This window comes from Alligator sinensis, unplaced genomic scaffold (genome assembly GCF_000455745.1).
Source record: "Alligator sinensis unplaced genomic scaffold, ASM45574v1 scaffold404_1, whole genome shotgun sequence".
Lineage (NCBI taxonomy): Eukaryota > Metazoa > Chordata > Crocodylia > Alligatoridae > Alligator > Alligator sinensis.
The window spans coordinates 2,675,292-2,693,661 of record NW_005841839.1 but is presented as its reverse complement, the minus strand read 5'-3'; the positions used below and the strand labels follow the sequence as shown (position 1 = coordinate 2,693,661).

The window sequence follows — 18,370 nt, the reverse complement described above, 5'->3', positions numbered from 1 at the left end:
AGGACACAAACTGGTCAAAACACATTGTCTGGGACCCCTCCTGCTCAGTCAGGTGTCTGTACATCTCCACCTTCCTTGTCATCAACTTGACTCCTGTCACTCTTTCAAGGAGCAGGCTTACCTTTTCCCACACACCCTTGTCATATGGGCAGTGCCATAGGAGGTAGTCAATAATCTCTGCTTCTTCTTGGCAGGTTTCCCTAGGGCAATTGGGCACATATACTAAAATTAGAATGATACAGAGAAGATTAGCATGGCCCCTGTGCAAGGGTAACATGCAAATTCATGAAGCATTCTGTATTTTTACAAGACAGCAGACAGAAGATGGAAGTGCTGAACCTGAACCTGGAAAACACCTACGACAGTGTCACACTGGTTCCTCTTCAAGACCCTGCAGTGGATGGGCATCCCTCAAACTTTCACCAGCTAGATAAGGGCACTGTTCATGGATGTATGTAGTGATGTGCTGGTAAACGGTTTCCTGAATGAGCGGATTGCAATAGAGTGGGGGGTCCACCAGGGCTGCCCACTCTCCCTGATCCTCTTCATCTGTGCCACTGAACCCCTGGCTCAGCACATCAGGCAGGACCCTGGGATCCATGGAGTCCAGATCCCCAGGAGAAGTAAGCAACAAGCCATGGTCCTGGTCTACACAGAAGATTTGAATATCCTGTGCAGGAATAAGCGTGCGGTAGAAAATGTCCTGTGGCACACATGGATTTACGAAGTGGCCATGGGGGCCAAGCTCAATGTGAGCAAAAGCACCTGCCTAGCTGTCGGCAAGCTCAGGGTCCTGGAGTCCCCAGGGGTATTGGTCCCCCGTAAGGGGGTCAAGATCCTTGGGGTAGAATTTGACCTGGAGCTGAGTGGAAGGAGGGCTTGGGAGAAGTAGGCCAAGGTGAAGCAGAGGTTGGGTATGTGGCACAGGCATCACGTCTCCATGGGTGGGCGAATGGCACTCATAAAAGCGGTGTTGCTACCAGTGCTTCTGTACACTGCACTGGTCTTCCCTCCCACAAATTGTATCATCCACAGAATCCAGAGAGCCGTGAGTGTCTCCTTCTGGGGATCCCAAATGGAGAAGGTGGCAAGCAAGAACCTATACAAAAAGAAATGGGGTGCGGCCAGGGAGATGCCAGACTTCTAACTGTTCTTGTGGGCATGGTACATCAGCCAGATTTGCAAGCTGGTGACCAGACCAGAGACTAAAACAGCCTGCCTAGCAAAGTTTTTTGCAAGTCACCTCCTGAGACAGTGGGTGGGTGTATCCACCAACCAATGGGAGACTGTAGACCATGGAGCAGCCATGGTTGTACAGGGTCCTGAACAAGTTCCAGAGCAAGTATGTGCTATGGAAGGAAAGATTGGTGACTATGTCCAACCACAAAAAGATGCAGAAGGCAGTCAGAGACAGAAACAGGCTATCAACCATGAAGACACTCCTCATTAAGGACTGCCAAGTCATTTGGAACCAGATTTTCCACAAGGACCTCTGCAAGGACCACAGGGACTTGAAGTGGTTGATATTATGCCAAGTACTCCCAGTGAGTATGTGGAGATACAAGGAATTCAACCCACAGGAGTTGGGATCTAGCAGGGAAAAGAGCCTATTAATCTCTTTCTATGCTGCTGCTGCTGGGGAAGTGTGAGATCCAGTTCTTCCTCACTCATTGGCAAGATATGGTAAGCAATATAAAGTAAAGAAGAAGAGGGCTTATTTGCATACTTTTTTGTGTATTTTCTGTTATGCAGTATGCCAATAAATATGCAAATAAGACATCTTCTTATTTGCTTTATATTGCTGACCATAAATGGCCAGTGAGTGAATAAGAACTGGGTCAAAATTGAAGACTAATTATTATATACTTGCTAATGTTGAACTCGGGTATCCAGAGGGAAAATCTTCCTTGCTTGCTTTGGCACAAAGACATGTGGCACAGAATCATCCAATGTCCCCTGAGTGGAGAGGGGGGCATTGGCAGCGAAGAAGAGGAAGGGACAAGCAGAACTGAGGCTAGTGACAGCGACAACAGTAGTGGGCCTTCTAGCGGGAGCTGGAGCAACAATGATGGAGAGGACACTTGAGCTGAGTATGTGACCCCACAAGCTAGGTGGGATGGAAAGGAAGGGTTGCCTGGTCTGAGGGGCCAGGAGTTCCTTATTTGTTTTGTGTGTGTTGCGCATGATACGGATATTGTAACGGGTTTGTTACAATATGATGTGTGATACTAGGAGTGTAGATATATATATATAGTAGAAGTTCCATTAACCAGCACCTTACAGGCTGGCATACTCTATTAACCAGCATGCTGGCTTGTAAGGCAAAGGTTTTGCCAATGCCCCATGGCCCGGGGCAAAGCAGCCTGTGCTGCCAAGCCCCCACAGCCTGGGGGCATGACAGGCTGTGCAAGGCCCACAGGGCCCGCGGGAGGGGTGGTGATGCTGTGGGAGGGGTGGCGATGCGCTGGACGCGGCAGGAGAAGTGGCGGCCTGAACAGGCAAGGATGCCTGTTCGGGCTGCTCAATTAACCAGCATCCCCCATTCCTGGGGAATGGCAGATGACAGAGCTTTTACTGTATATAGACGTATATTTTTACCAAAAGAAAAAAAAAAAATCCTTTGCTTGCTCTGAGGGCCTTATGGCTAAGGAAAAGCAAAACTCGGGGGCATTTGAACCCAAGCTTCTGGGCTTGGGCCTGCATGTAGGATGCCTGTCAAAGGTTTTGGAAAAATCTGAGGCCCCAGAGGTGGGTGGAAGATGTTTGCCTGTCGTAGGACCACTTATGGTTGTGGACTCTTGGATATGGAATTAGTTTTGGCTAGTTTGGCCTTGGCTACAAGTTAAAAACAAAAAACAAAAAACAACAACAAAAAAAAAGGGCTAGGCATCTGGGGGCCCTTGTTTGGCAGGAGTCCTTGGGCCCGGGCCTCACTTGCCTGTGTGTGAATCTATGCTGCCTGTGGCTGGCTGTTAGGATTTTCAAAGTTTTTTTTAATGGACTTGATGCTCAGTTCTCATGTAAATTGATGGGAACTGGATGTCTAAATTCCTCTGTGGCTTTCGCGAATAATGAAAAAGGACTTAATCCAAAACCTATTAAAGTCAATTGAATCTATGACTCTTTGTAAATTCCATCTATAGTGTATAGTAAGGAATTGAAACTATGGCCAGTTTTGACTTGATTTCTTTTTACATTTAATACAGAGAATATTAATCCAAGCAACTTTTTGGAATTAAATCCAGAAACCATATTCTTATAGGAATTCTGTTCATATAATTATGTCCAACATTTCATTAAAATCACTTTTTCATGGGTAGGTATATAGTCTGAACATTAATATCACTGTTGCTAGAGGCCTGAATATCATATATGTTCTGGGTGAAGAATGGATTTTTATCTTTCCTTTTTAAAATACTACATCTTAAAAGAAGTCTTAGTATTACTCAGGGATGAGTGTGCAGAAACACGGAACTTAGTCATTTCAGAAGCATTTTAAAAGGAAGCTGAGACTATTTTATTATAAACACTAATCATATAAATGTGTAGATTTCAAAGGATCCTTGGATGCCCTAATATCAAATCACTGTATTGTCATTTAAAAATTAATATAAAAGAGATATGAGAAACTCTCTATCAGTAGCTGTCTTTGACTAATCTTTTTTGCCATGTCCTGAGAAACAGTGTTACCCACCAAAGCATTGACTACACATGAGAGGAATATTCCACCATGCGAGAGAATACCAAGGTGGCAAATCATTAGGAGAGCTAAGACTCCTTTTCAACCCAAGCAGTTAGCTAAATTTGGGATGTTGAGAATTGGTTCTTTAGGAGAACTAATGACGTGGATCAGTTGTTTCTCTTGATTCAGCCCTGCTTAATTGCAACTAGTTATTCTCATTCCAACAGCACCTAGATTAGACAAGGGATAAACAGATTTTGGGGCTGACACACAAATTACATGTGCCTTTGCTCTGAATGGTGACACATGCCTGTGTTTGGAGTGGTGGCCTCTATTGTTTCAGATGCCTAGTTTTGAAAATAACTTACTGGTTTATTAAAGCTATCTGAAATATCTCCCCATATATGCTGCATATAATCAGGAATGTATTTACCCCCAGAACAATAGCTATGCTAGTTGCAAGGTGATAGAGATTTGGGATCATAAAACTGAAATATGGGAGTTTTTATTTATGCATAAGAGAACTGACAACCAATTTAGGAAAGTTAGTAGGGTGCAATGGATAGGGCACAAGACGCTGGAAATAAGAATTCTGGCTTCTGTTTGTAGTGCTACTATTGATATGACTCTTCGGAAATTCCTTTTTGCTTTTTGTGTCTTTGTTTCCACCCCCTTTCCTTGTCTGTTTGGTCTATTCTGGGAGTAAACTATACCTGAAGATCTCTTTGTACAGTGCCTAACACTACAGGGTCATGTTTCCTTTCGGATCTATTAGATTAGACTTCAATACAAATGATGTCAATAAGTCAGGGCAACAGCAGTGGATGATGTAATTTCTCTGTGTTGGCTTTTCCCCCCTGAATATAGCCAGTAATATACATTATATGGGAGAACTGAAAAATATATTTTAGTGATAATTGACTATAAAAAAATCACATTAGAAGATTGATTTTTTTTTTTTCATGGTGGGAGCTAACATCAGTTTTTGGTAGTTTTCTTAGGGTAGCCAGCTAATGGGTCAATTACTGCTCCAGTGCTGTACTTTTGTTACATAGACAGACCATTGTAGAGTTAGAAAAACACATTATTGGGATGGGTAGGGAGATATTAAAAAAAAGTTCTGCAGCAGTTTTGGGTAGGATAAAGCTCATTGTTCATCCCATAATGTTATTACATTTGTGCTACTTTATAACATTATATTGATTTTTTTCCCCTCCAAGAACATTACAATCCTAATCCATGGGGGCTACTAAAGAAATAAAGCAAAAGAGAACATTGGTGCCTATTAAATTATGAAGCTAATGGTAGAAATACTCCAGACCAAAGGAAACTCTATTAAAACAAACAAACAAACCAAAACCTCTTTGCAAATGTCCTTTAGAAAGAAGCACATGACTGGTGTGCTGCTCAGATTTCCAAGCACTAGTGCTGACAGCAGGGTTACTGTCTAGCTGTAACGTAGGGAATTGCCTGCTCTTGAAAATTAAGATTTTTTTAATTAACTTTATTTATAAAAATGGAGGAATTTGCTGTGTCTGACTCAAATTTACACTGAGGTTGAGCCTCTGATACCTGAAAAACAATCAAAATCATCAGCCACAGCAGGAAACAGAACTTTGTGGAGAAAGAATATTTTGGCTGTTTTCTTTCCAAAGGATATTTCATGCTTATAGTCTCTAACATTTCTGATTATATGCAGAATATATGGGGAGATATTGTCTTGCAATATGTCTGACTTCAATTCTTTTCCAGATCAACTTTGTGAATTCCGGAAGTTTACATTGGTTTGCAAATCCAAACCATCCATGCAAACCTTTTATGTTTGATTGCTAAAATCTAATCCTGTAAATCCTACTCAAAATCCCAATGAGTAATTCCCTTGGGACTACTCACATGAGGAAAAGTTATAAGGTCCAGAGCTATAGGTTTACATTCACCCCTGGGCTTCAACCCAGTCACCATAGCATATGAGGTAAGAACGTGCCTTATCAGTGCTGAAGTTTAACAATGCATTAATTAATATTACCAAGATAATACATTCTACTACCACACCTTTAAATCCTAAGAGAGACAAAACCCAAAAGACACATCGTTACTCCTTCAATTGAAATTATTAGACGAGTAAATTGTTACCCCTTAATAACCTGCAACCAATTTTGGTAAATAAAAACATCTTTTGGGATGGTATTTTTCCAGAACTGATGTTTAATATCACAAGAACCTGGCACAGATCATAGTTTTACTGTTCCCTAAGAAACTCCTTGGCTCTGATATGCTTAACTCCAAGCACATTGCAGTGACTGTGTTTTGTTGTACAGGGTCCTTGTCTATAACCCAGTCTCCCATGCATTACAACAATGCATGTGAAGGGACAGGGGTTCCTCGCTCACGGAGGCACTTTGAAAAATTTCACCTTAAATGCTTTACTGTGTTAGGGGATACATCCTCACTACACATGATTAGGACTCTTAATAAGTTTGATCATCTAAAATGTTTTATTGATTTACACCCTCTGATGCCATCTGAAAGGAGAACTTGCAAAATTAACATTTTTTATTGTGATGCCATTTTCAGCTTCAGAATTAAATACCAATTTCATTCTGATTCGATCACTTGCACTGGCATTAAATAACAGCTATAACAGCACCACACACTGCAAGTAACCCCAATGATTTTTTTAGTTCATGGTGTAGAACTAGTACCATAAAGGGTCCTGTGGGCTTTAACTGAAGTTCCCTTTGCAAATACAAGATAAGCTGTACAACTTATTGTTCTGGGATGAGCATGATAGGACAGAACTACCACTCAATACAATTTTAAGCAGCAAGTACATACTAAAAACAGTTGCTTAAGATCCTCAGTGCTATGGTAGCGTGTTTATTTAGGGCTTGAGCAAACTTCTGCTTTTTTTTTCTTACCATCTAGCCTCCATATCTGTTTAACTGTTTCCTAGTAGTCCTCGGCCTTCTCTCCCTTTTCTGTGTACTCTGTGCAGTCTCTCTTTAATCTGAAACATCTTGCTTTCAACCCACTGTCTTGTTTTCTAGTGAAACTTTGATGAAGCTTTAACTGCCAGTATTTTACCTGAACATTTTACCATTGGGAGTGGCGGGAAGACACCCTCCAGAAGTCTTTCCTCTCTCCAGACTTCTTCCTTTCTTTGTCCATTGCTCCTTTTAATCTACATCCATGTAAGTGTCAGTCTATAATTCTGCCAGCGGTGGGCACAGGGATTATTAGAAAACTATGTAAAGAGTTTTATGAAATCTAGTATTCTCCTCAAATAAGCATTTATAAATGAATTGGCACCTCTGTAAGGAGGAAAGATAGTCTGTCTTGTGATTTAGGTTCCAGGTCCAAGATTCAGAAGCGCTCCACATAATTCTTAGGTCTGCAGGAAAAGTCACTTTGTTTCCCTGTGCCATAGTTGCCTGCTTTTGAAATAGAGATGACAGTACTCTATTCCTCTCATCTTTTCCTGTCTTGTCTGTTCAGATAAGCTATCACTCCCAGCCCAACAGGGCTCTATTATAAGTGATGGCTTTTAGGTGTGGCCATGATACAAATAATACAACAAACTGCTACATGAAAATGGTAGAATTATTGAGACTGTTAAATCACATCTTACTTCTCTGCAGCCTGTTCATCACTGGTTCAGAAGGTATGCTTATGGGAGCAGGGATCTGATTTGCCTATTTGTGCATAAAATCCCTTGCCCATATGAAATGCTCTTTAAATAATAACTATATTTGACATTTTTCTATTTTGTAAAGTACTGACAAATACCAGCCCATGCAGACTCCATAGGAGTTAAAGTGTTTTGCCATAGGAAAACTGTAGCCTAAGAGATGAGATGACTTGGATCCAAGATAGGCAACTAGAGGAGGGATTGTGCAGTGATTAGAGTGATAGCATGGAGCTTGGAAACTTAGATTTGGTTCCCCACTTCTCTTATGTCTAGATTATTAAAAGTATGGAGATGCTTAATTTCCATTTGTATAATTGATTCCGATAGGAGTTAGGCACCTATGTAACTTGAAGTGTCTGGGCCTGTGTCTCTGTGCCTTAGCAGTATGGCTCTGAACTAGAGCTAATAGATCTTCCCTGGGATGTCATTGAGATAAATACATTAATGACTCTGAGATTATAAATTTATACTAATGTGGGCCACATTAGTATTAAAGGTAACTGACAAAAGCCAAGCATTGAATTTAACTCTTTTGTCTCCATGTCCTTTGCTTAAAGTACTAAACATTACTGCCCTTACAGTATTGGCTGCTGTATTCCTTTGTAATTTCGAGAATATTTTTTGGACTTCAGTGCTTTGATATGCCTTTAATACAATCTAGTGATGACTGGTCCTTCAAATTGAAGGCATTTAAAATAATGACTTTTTTCCTTTGCCTAGATTGATTTATTGGATTCATTCACTTTCCTGTACATAAATAAATATATAAAATAAAAAGGTAACCTTGTAATGCCCAATAACATGTCAGCAAATGACAAATAGTATAACTGGTACACCTCCCAAGGCAAAGAGGGACAATGGTTTCTATTAACAAAAAACTCAAAGGCAAGAAGCCTAATGCTGCTTTATTTTGACTAATCCAATTACAGTTGATTTCTTTCTTCTTTTTGGGATACAGTTTTTATCCCAGTCGTATTAACATATCGTTGGAGAGAAAAATATTTGATATTATTAGCAGTACCATATACGTGGGTCATTACCTAAGAAAGAGGAAAATTCCCTTTACATAGATCAATCTAGTTTTCTTACTGATAATTCAGAAAATAAATTCAGAATGGTATTTTCCAGAGCACCCAGTGCTGGAAAATCTTTGTTACTTGTGACTGCAAGCAGGGTTCTTTATAATTTTGTTCTTTTGCAGGTCTCATCTTAAGTGGACACAGTGGAACATAGAAGAGGCCATGCTAATTAAACATCATTCATAGGTAATGAGCACAGTATAGGAACCAGAGTAGAATAGAATGGAGTAACACATACTGAACTGGACCCATGAATAGGGTTGGGAGTGCCATTGCCCTCCCCTTAGGACTTCACCTAAAGAATGCAGTTTTAACATGGGCTGAAGGCTTCATATGATTCCTACTACCATGGCACCCCATGGCTGTCTTGGTCCTACCTGCTCCTTGGCCAGCAATACACAGCCTTGCTTTGTGTCTGGCTGGCTATATGCTAGGTCAATTTCTACTGACTTCAGGGAGTGCAAGTTTAGGTCAATAAGGAATTCAGTATCATACTGCTAAATTAATACATTTCATCTGAAGATTCAGTGGAATCATTTTTTCCCCTCACACTTCTAGAATATAACTTAAGGACTAGACACATGACACATTTGCCCCTACATGAGCTAAATCAATTTTTTATACTGATCTAAATTACACAAGATCTGGAGCTGAAAAATGAGCAGTTTATCCCAGGGTAGCAATTGGTAGTCTGCTATTACTGTTTTTTATCACTAGGGGGTACAGAATTGGTAATAGTTGGCAGCAAACAGCTTCCTTGTGCTTAGCTCTGGGCACTTTGGCATCTCCACTGGTGTTTCTTATTTTGCTGGGGTTTTACTCTTGATTCTTTTAGGAGCCACTCTGTGCCATATTGGGTGAAGTTAGCCCAGTATAGGATTTATGTCATTTCCCTGCTGCTTGTTTTATATCAGTGTAAAGACTAATCACGATGGAATAAATGTGTTGTATGGTGACACCACATGTTGTATGTCAAAATCTAATACTGATGGCTTGTACAGGAAAACAATGATGAAACATGTACACTTCATATAAATAGATTATTTTTTCATATGAAATGAAGGAAATAAATGTACTTAAAAGTCTTGCACTGTGAGGTGCCTTTAACTTAATGACCATAAAATCCCACCTTCACGTACCCTGGCTCCACTTTTCAAGTCCTGTTCTAGAATCAAGATGCAGAACATAGATTTGTTTGTATTGAGCAGAAAAACAGGTAGAGATTGAACTGGACTAATTAAGAATTGTACCAACCAGAGGTGTAGCAAGCTCCTTCAGCACCCTAGGCAGAGTGGGGCAAGAGGGCAAAGGGATGGAGGATGGGTGTAGTCTTATCTGTCATGGCCAGGGGTTTCCAGACTCTACCAGCAGCTGCTACTCCTGGAGCAGTGAAAGCTCAGGTTGCTGCAGATGGGGGAGAGGTCTGTCATACACTGGCTGCAGCAGCCCCACAGCACAGGCTGCTCAGAGGCCACCAGTCCAGCAGCCTCTCTAAATCAGAGTTCAGCCCTGGTGCCCTACTCATCCAACCTAGATATTCTATTGAGATCTGCTTTTAGGAAGGGCCTTTGCTATAAAAGTTTAGATCTTGATCCAAATGAAAAGATTCCCTCTCTACAGGCTTCAGACCAAGCCCTAATGCAGCTGACAAGAATGGCAGTATGCAAGACCTGTACAGAAAGGACAGGCATGCTATGATTCCATAACATATTTTAAAGCAACCTACCTATTTTTGTTCATCACCTTTTTGTATCCTGCCTGAAGCTCTCCTTGCTTGTGTGTAATGTTCTTGCACAACTTATTCAATTAACTGAGCCCTTTGGTGATGTTTTAGGCTCTTTTAGTTTGTTTTCTACTGGTGAATAAAAATAAGAATACAGATTGCCTGCAGCTACTCTCATCATAAAAAGGTCTCCCTCATAGCTTGAAACAAAGCAAAAAGAAACAGACTGGGTCAACTGGGTCTAGGTCTCCTGCTGAAAATTTTGAGATTCCATCTCAGTAGCTATTCTCACTCCCTTGTTTGTTGTTTCAAAGATTAAGTGTAGGAAAAGTTTTAAACATAAGTTTTATATTTAGGAATAAGTGGAACTGGAAGAAAATGCTGCTGCCTCCTTAGGCAAAACTTTTGGAGGATCAAGGTAAGATTGTCACCCTGTGTAAATTGATCTGAGCTGCATTCTATACTCTACACTCCTGCTGACAATATGACCAAATAATAATTGTGATCAATGGGTTTGTCCTCAGCTTTGCATTGACTGAACTCAAGTAAAATGTCCTAGGCACAATTTCATTGATAACAACAGTTAAACTTGGGAGGAATGTGTATGTACACTGTTATGGTTATATACTGTAGCAAGAGGTTTGGAGCTCCTGCTACTTTAAAAACAGGTGGCCGGTGGCTGAGGCAGGCTGCAGGTGCAGCAGGATGGCAATTAAGGATTGTGCCTCAGAAGTAGCCTGAAGGTGTAGCCAGGACTGACTGTGGAGTCATTTGACTCGGGAGGAGGGTGGGGGTATAAACCCAGGCCCTGTGTTGAACCAGCAGTAACATCTTGGAGGTGGCTAAGGAAGCATCTACAGATCAGGATGGATGCATCTCTGGCATGCTGGCAAGGACAGGACAGCCTGCAGCAGTTTGGAGGTTTGGGAAGGAACTGAAGGGCTGAAGGAAGTTCTCAGGACCCAATGAGTGAAGGGTCCAGAGCCCAGGGAAGGGCTGAGCGTGAGACTGGGCCAAGAGAGGTCGAGTATGGGGGACTAGAGGAGGGGCCCAGAGAGTGGGGCTAAGTTTGGGGACCTTTTGTGGGGTCTCAGTGAGGATACAGTGAGTGGGGCCAGGGCCAAAGGAAACCAAAGGTCTGAGAGGATCACTGTTGAGACTGGGTGTCTCACTGGCCTAAAGCGGGGCCAGGGATGAAGTGGGGGACAAACATCCAAGAGGACCACTTCTGAGACCAGGGATCTCACCAGCCTAAAGTGGGGCCAGAGCCAAAGGGAGCCAAAGCTCCAAGAAGGCTGATCTTACTGAGGGTGGGGGGTGGGGTGGGGGGAGCTCACTAGTCTGAAGCAGGATCAGAATCAGGGGGCCCAGAGGATACTGGAATGAGCCAGGATGAGGGGCAAACAAGTGAAAGAAAGTCAGGGTCAAGGGGCCCAGAGGTCTACTGCCCAAGAGGGACAAGGAATGGAGCTGGAAGCCCATGGCCCCGGAGGGCCATGTGACATCAGAGCCTGAGATTATGATGCCTAGGAGTAGCCAGGAGAGACAAAGTGCCTAGGCAAGACAGATAGTCCCTAGGGGCAAAGGCCATGACACCGAGGAGCACCCAAGGTGGGTGGGAGGGAAATTAAGTGCCTGGGTAGGACAGCTAGGCCATAGGGACTCAGGCCAGGGTCTAAGGGATGGTCCTGGCTAGGATTGAAAATTGTACCGTACTGGGGCTTGGGGTCACAGTGGTGGGACAATTTGGGGTGGGGCAGCCCCTACAAAGTGCCACTGGTGCCAAACCCCAGGGAAGGGTGAGTATGGTACACCCTAAAACTCCAGTTCCTACTGCCTTGTGAGTTACCCTGGGGAGGGGGAAGACTAGGGGAGCACACCCCAACACTGAAGCACTTGCGAGGGCCCAGAGAGGAAAAGGGATCAGAGGATCCATGAGTCCAGAGTCCAGAGAGGGACTGGGAGTGGGATCAGGGGATCCAAGGACTCAGGGAGAGTGGGAACAAAGGGAGGATGCCAAGAGGGTCCATGGCCCAGAGGGGGCTGAGAGTGAGAGTGGGACCAGAGAGCACCCAATAGCCTAGAGAGAGGCCAAGGGTGGGACCAAAGGGCCCAGGGGCCTAGAGAGAGGCTGAGGGTGCAACCAAAGGGTCAAGAAGACTAGAGAAAGGCTGAGTGAGAGATCAAGGGGTCTGAAAGCCCAGAGAAGGGGATGAAAGAATGTACATCTGAGAGTGATGACACCTGCAATGCTTGGGGCACGGTGTAGGGGCAGAACAGAGCCATGCAATTAGCCCATAAGGCATTACCCCCTTGATGCCTGGGGTCATTACAGTAAGACCAGGGCGGCTTCCCATATTTAAATAACAGTTAAATCAAGTGTGGCACATGAAAAAATGGGCTGACTGCCCATGGAACAGGATAAAAAAAAAGGTGACTCCAGGGGCTTTACGGACATCTCTGGAGACAGTGCTCTGTTACACACACACCAGTTGTCCCTGCTCTGCATGTGTGCACTGTCCGTGGTGCTGATTTATATCCTGCTTCTGTTTCTCAAAGATGTGTGGCACACCCACAACTTGCACTGAACTCTGAAATCATTAACTTGGAAGTTACAATTTTTTTTCACAGCTCTCCAGCTTGGGCCCTTAATTATTATGCTTCTCCCCCCCTCTTCTGAAGTTTGGTTCCACTCTGAAATGGTTACTCATGAAAATACAACACCGCGGGGTTTCATCTTTAGCATGTCTTAATAACTTCACATCAAATAGCTTCATTTTCCTGTTAAAGTTTTTTCCAACTCTTTTTGAGAATTTTTTTTTGGTATTTTAGTTTTTAAACACATATGTAGAGTTTGATTCATAGCTACTGGAGCCAGTGGAAAATACCTAATTTCAGTGAATTTTACATTAGATCCTAAATAAGAGAGAGAAACTAAAAGATATGAACAACTGGTCTATAAAGAAATAAACAAAATGTTGTAGCATCAGATAATATCTGTATTAACTGGTGCCCTGATATTCTTAGTCTGTCACGCTGACTTGGTGTTTTCTGCCTTGATGTGACAAGGTACTTGAGCACTTGCCTAACTTTAAGCCTATGAATATGACTCTTTGAATTCAATGGGACTATTGAGATGCTCAAATACCTTGTTGAACTGGAAATTCCATACCAGACACTCCTAACACACTGCAGCTTAGCAGCCATTCACAAAATCTCAACTTCTCTTAAAGGTAAAATATTAATTGAAACTCCATTTAGCTTACGAGCCAAATCTTTCCAGAGCTTTGACTGAGCTTGGGTGGGGCCCATTACTTTCTTGTTTGCACCAATGTTCCAGACCATGTCTTCTTATCTTAAAGGCCATTTCATAATGTATAATGGGATTCGTGCTCAGAATTTGTGCTTCACATTTTTAGATGTATGGCCCATGCTGAATCCCTCAGTGGCTGTTACAGTTAGTGCATGATATTCTTTATTGAATCTTAGTAACTCCATATCAAGCAGCCTCCATTTCCTATTAAAAACTGGCTAGATCACAGGCAGGATGCTCTGCTATAAGCTCAGGCCAGAATGGATGCATCTCCTCAGTAAGGAGGGGTGCATTCACCCCATCTAAGATACATCTTTCCTAGTCAGTCTTTTCTCAATATAAGCACAGACACATCCTTCTTTCAGTGTCCCCGCAGGTGCAGATTTCCACATAGGTCTCTTCACCTGTTTGGTAAATGGTCTGCATTTTTGCCTGGCTAAGCATAATTAATAAGTTTTGCCTCACCAGGCAAAAATCCAGGCAATTTGCCAGACTGCATGCTCTCTAACAAGGGCTAGTAATTAGGAAACCCATAAAATGTCAAAGATGCCTTAGTATTCCCTGGGCAGTTTTAATGATCCACTTCCTTATTCAATGAGTTTTTTAGACTTGTTTGCATAATTTAGAACTTCCCAGTGGCAAGTGACATTAGTTTACTATATCCATGTCATAACTGGTTGTGGCTATAGCTTTTCATTTCCAGAGACCTTAAATCATCCAGAACAATCTGGTGGTCTCATCCTGTTCCTTATTCCACTGACCCAAAGGGCTGTCCCTCTTATACAGAAACCTGAAAAACAAAGTGCTGAGGTATTGCAGAAGAGGACTGACTCTCAAGGAAAGCTTGCACAGTTCCTGACCCCTCTGAACTTAGAGCCCACTGAAGTCAATGGAAAGACTTTTATTGACTTTAATAGGATTTGGCCCATGAGCATAATGCTTCACTATGATATTTAAAACCTGCAGGTTTTCTGAGGACTAATTTCCCCTGAGCAAACCATAAACATTCTTACATCTTTCAGTTTGACTATTGTATAGGAAAGATAGGTTTTTGGCAATGTCTGCAAGTACTTTCCATATGAATCCTTTCATAGAAGCAGTTATAGAGATGACCACAGTTCAGAATGCATGCTGTGATCAGAACTGGTTACCGGATGTACTGAGATAGCATTTTACTTTGCCCGAGAATATAGGTGTATCAGTTTTGGTTGCTCAACTTGAGACATTTTTAAGGGAGCAGATATCCATACAATGCTAAGCTTTCAGTCTTTGAAAAACGCATGCCTTTAAGGGGACTCTCATTGGGAGGCAGGCAGAAGTCAGTAACAAGACTAACATTAATTTCCTTTGTGCAGGATCAAGCCCATATGTAAGATATTCAGAGAAACCCAAGTAGATCAGACCTCCAACTAACCTGGCAGTTCAAAGGCAGGTTAGACATTAAACTCCCTCGGTCTCCTTTAAAAATTCTAGTTATCAGTTTCCATACCATATAAATGTAAAATTATCTGACACATTAGAAAGCAGAGACAGATATTTGAACAATTCTTGATAATAGGCTCAGAGTGCTGGGAGCTTTATCCTAAATGCAAACCCTCAAAATAGAGCAGAAAAAAATTCTATGTCCTAGTAATTAGTGTAGGTGATGCAAGTTCTGCTTTTTAATTAGGTAGCAGATTAAACTATTGATTGTTTACTTTATAAGGGCATTGTGATTTGTTATGCCTTATAAAGGCCATTATACTTGATTTCTTTATACAAGCATTTAGATTCTGACTGGCAGCATAATACAGTTTAAAAATATGGACTTAATTAGTTGTTTTGCATGATTTAACAAGTCCCCTCCTGCTACATTTCAAACATGTAGTACATGTAGATTAAATATGCAAAGTAGCTTTAGGTGTCAATGATATAACTGACAGCTCTAGACAAACAGGGCATGAAGAAAATCATTTTTATGTGAGAATGATTGCAAAAGCAATCCTTGCTTATGCCAGACAAGAATCAGCACTTAGGGGGCATGATAAGTCTGCATAGTTTGCCTGAAATCAAGGCCATTTTCTAGATAGACTATAGCTGATCGCAGAAGATGATGCCCATTTTCATAACTGCCTTCGGTATGTCATTCAGAACAAATAATAGAGCATTAGTTGTGCAAAATGTATTGACACAGGACTAGTTGGCTAGAGAGCAGATTATTGGAAGTGATCACTATGCATTCATGTACTATGTGCCAAATTTAACCCTGCCATCTTGATGAAGAGCAGCTTCAGTGTGGTAGTAAAATTCATGCTGAAAAGGTCTGGGGAAGACAAGAAAAACTTCTTCCTCCAAGGACACTGGGCTCTGAGACCTACTTTATAGAACAGTTTCTGTAGTTTTAGTATATTCCCTACATTTGTAGGGACTGACTGACAACATAAGGAACTTTGGAACATTGGACCATGTGACCCTATTCCTCTCCCAAAAGGCCTTGCCCTAGTAGATCTGAGGTTAGTCTTATACTGGCCACTTCTCACCAGGATGACACAGATCCATTCATTAGAAGTCTCTGGGTCCTACCCCACAGCCAGTTTCCTACCTACTTAACTGTTGAGCAGTTAAGTCCACAATCCTCCAATTTTCCTCTGAGAACATCATGGGATACCAGATCAAAGGCCTTTTGGAAGTCTAGGTATACAATGTTGATCTTCTCTCTCTTATCCAGGTGGCAAGTTATCTGGTCATAGAAGGAGACGAGATTGGTAAGACGAGACCTGCCTGCAATGAAGCCATGCTGGCCGTCATTCAGAACCCTATCTTCTGCCAGCATATTAGGGCTGTGTGAAAGTTTGCCCGGTGTTTCATTTCAAAGCTGTTTCGAAGTGTCTCAAGCTTGAAACAATGAAATCAAAATAAAACAAAAGCCTTCAAAACAGCTTCAAAACAAAACAAGGGAGCTTGAAACATTTCAAACCATTCAAAATGTTTCAAGTTTCGAAGCCAGGCTTACTGGCTTCAGTGCTGGTTCCAGCCGGCAGCACCCAGCTCCTGTCAGCTGGCAGGCAGATCAGGGGCTCACCCGCACCCCCAAGAGGGCTGCAGGGTCTGTGCTGGAGTCCTCCCAGGGGCCTGGGCAGGGGGAGGCCCTCCATGTGCTTGGTGGTGAAGTACTTCCGGTCCACTTACAGGTTTGCTGGGGAGCATGCAGGGGAGCCCTCCCTGTGCCCCCCTGGCTCAGCGATCAGCTGCAGGAGGACCCTTGGTGCCCCCCACCCCCAGACCCAGGAGGCACCAGTCGCCAAGCCGAGAGGGTGTGGGGGTGGGGGCAGCACACTCCCCAGCAGACCTGGAAGTGGACCAGAAGTGCTTCTGGTCTACTTATGGGCCTGCAGCTGAGTGCACTGGGGAGCCCCCCATGCTTCTGTGGGACATCCCATGTGCCCCAGCATCACAGCACTCATGAGTCCCTGCTACCTAGAGGTAGGTAGAAAAAAAATGTAAAGCTGTCTCTATGTCTGAATCTCCGAATCTTTCCGAATCTCTCTGAATCGATTTGGAGGGTTCCAATTTGATTTGGAGAGATTAAATGGCCTTCTGATTCAATTCAGATTCGGAGACTCGGCTACCAAATTGGGCCAAATCTCTAACTAACCGAATTAGGGACCGAAGCTTCTCACATTCCTAGTAGACACTGTGCTTGGGAGCAGTTGACTCTGGCTGTAACTGCTCCAGAGTTTATTGGTGTGCATTAATGGCACACACAAATGCACCCAAATATGCTTATATGTTTGAGAGGGGAGTGAATACATCCACTAGCCGTTTTTCAAATCCAGCTGCTCCTTGCGAATTTGAATTGTTCCAGCTATGCCTTCCAATTGACTCCTTACTAAGAGAAGTCTGGTTGGATCTGCCCCCAGTGGATGACTTATTTCATGACTCTTGAGGCCAAAATTCTAACTATATCCAGTAAAGACAGTCCCTGCTATTTAGTAATAAGTGCTGTCATTTTTCACAAGAGAAATCTCTTGTGATTTTTCTCATCCCACACAGCTATTTTGCAAAGAATTATTTTTTAGCTGCTGGTGATTACTGTTTCTTTTCCTTTTGTTTATCATTTCCTTGCAGTTATGTAGCTGGATTTGTTCCTAGTTGGAAGGCCTATGTACATGATAATCAGGGGTTGGGAGTTTTAATGAAAAAAAAGACATTTCTATCAGTTTCTAAAATTCTATTAGAAACCAAGTCACAATATTGAATTAAAAAAAAATCCAAGGGAAATAGTAAAATGAAAAACTGGTTTTAGCAAAACCAGTGAAAACAAAAGAAACCTTCAATTCACACAAACATTATTTTTTCTCATTTCCTCTGTTTTTATGTTTATTTCAGCTGGTAGGACTTAACTGCATGTTTTTGTGCATTAGTCCTGCACTGTTATCACTGAAATAAATTGGGTTGGTGGCAAAAGTATTTACAGAAAATACTCACTCACTTCTTCACATTTAGGGCCTGATCCACAACCTGTAAAATAAATGGGCAGACCTGGGGGTGAGGGGGTGCACTGGTACTGTCATGCCCTCCTTTCGGACCATGTTGCAGGTGTGGCTGCCTGGGATTTTTTTTTCGATCTCCAAAGCAGATAAAAATTTGCACCTTTCCCATTCCTCCCTCCTGTGCCTGTTACTGCTGCTGCCCTCTGCTGCTGCTGCTGGCTGGTCTATTCCTGTCCTGCTCCGACTGGTCCCCACCAGCCCAGAAGCAGGCTAGGTGATAGGGAGCCTACCCGCCACCACTGCTGCTGTCTTTGGCTGATCCTGGCTTCCCATGAAGTATGGTTGGAGTGGGGCAGAAACAGATCTGGAGCTCTTTCTGTCCCTGTATCAGCTGGCAACAGTAGACAGGGATT

At 42.6% G+C, this 18,370-nt stretch overlaps 1 non-coding gene across 1 annotated transcript; it reads left to right on the top strand.

Annotated features, from left to right (window-relative positions):
* Positions 1-203: 203 nt before the first annotated feature.
* Positions 204-305, top strand: LOC112550342. Its single transcript, XR_003094131.1, has one exon. It is a non-coding gene; the product is annotated as a U6 spliceosomal RNA (small nuclear RNA).
* The last annotated feature ends 18,065 nt before the right edge of the window (positions 306-18,370 follow it).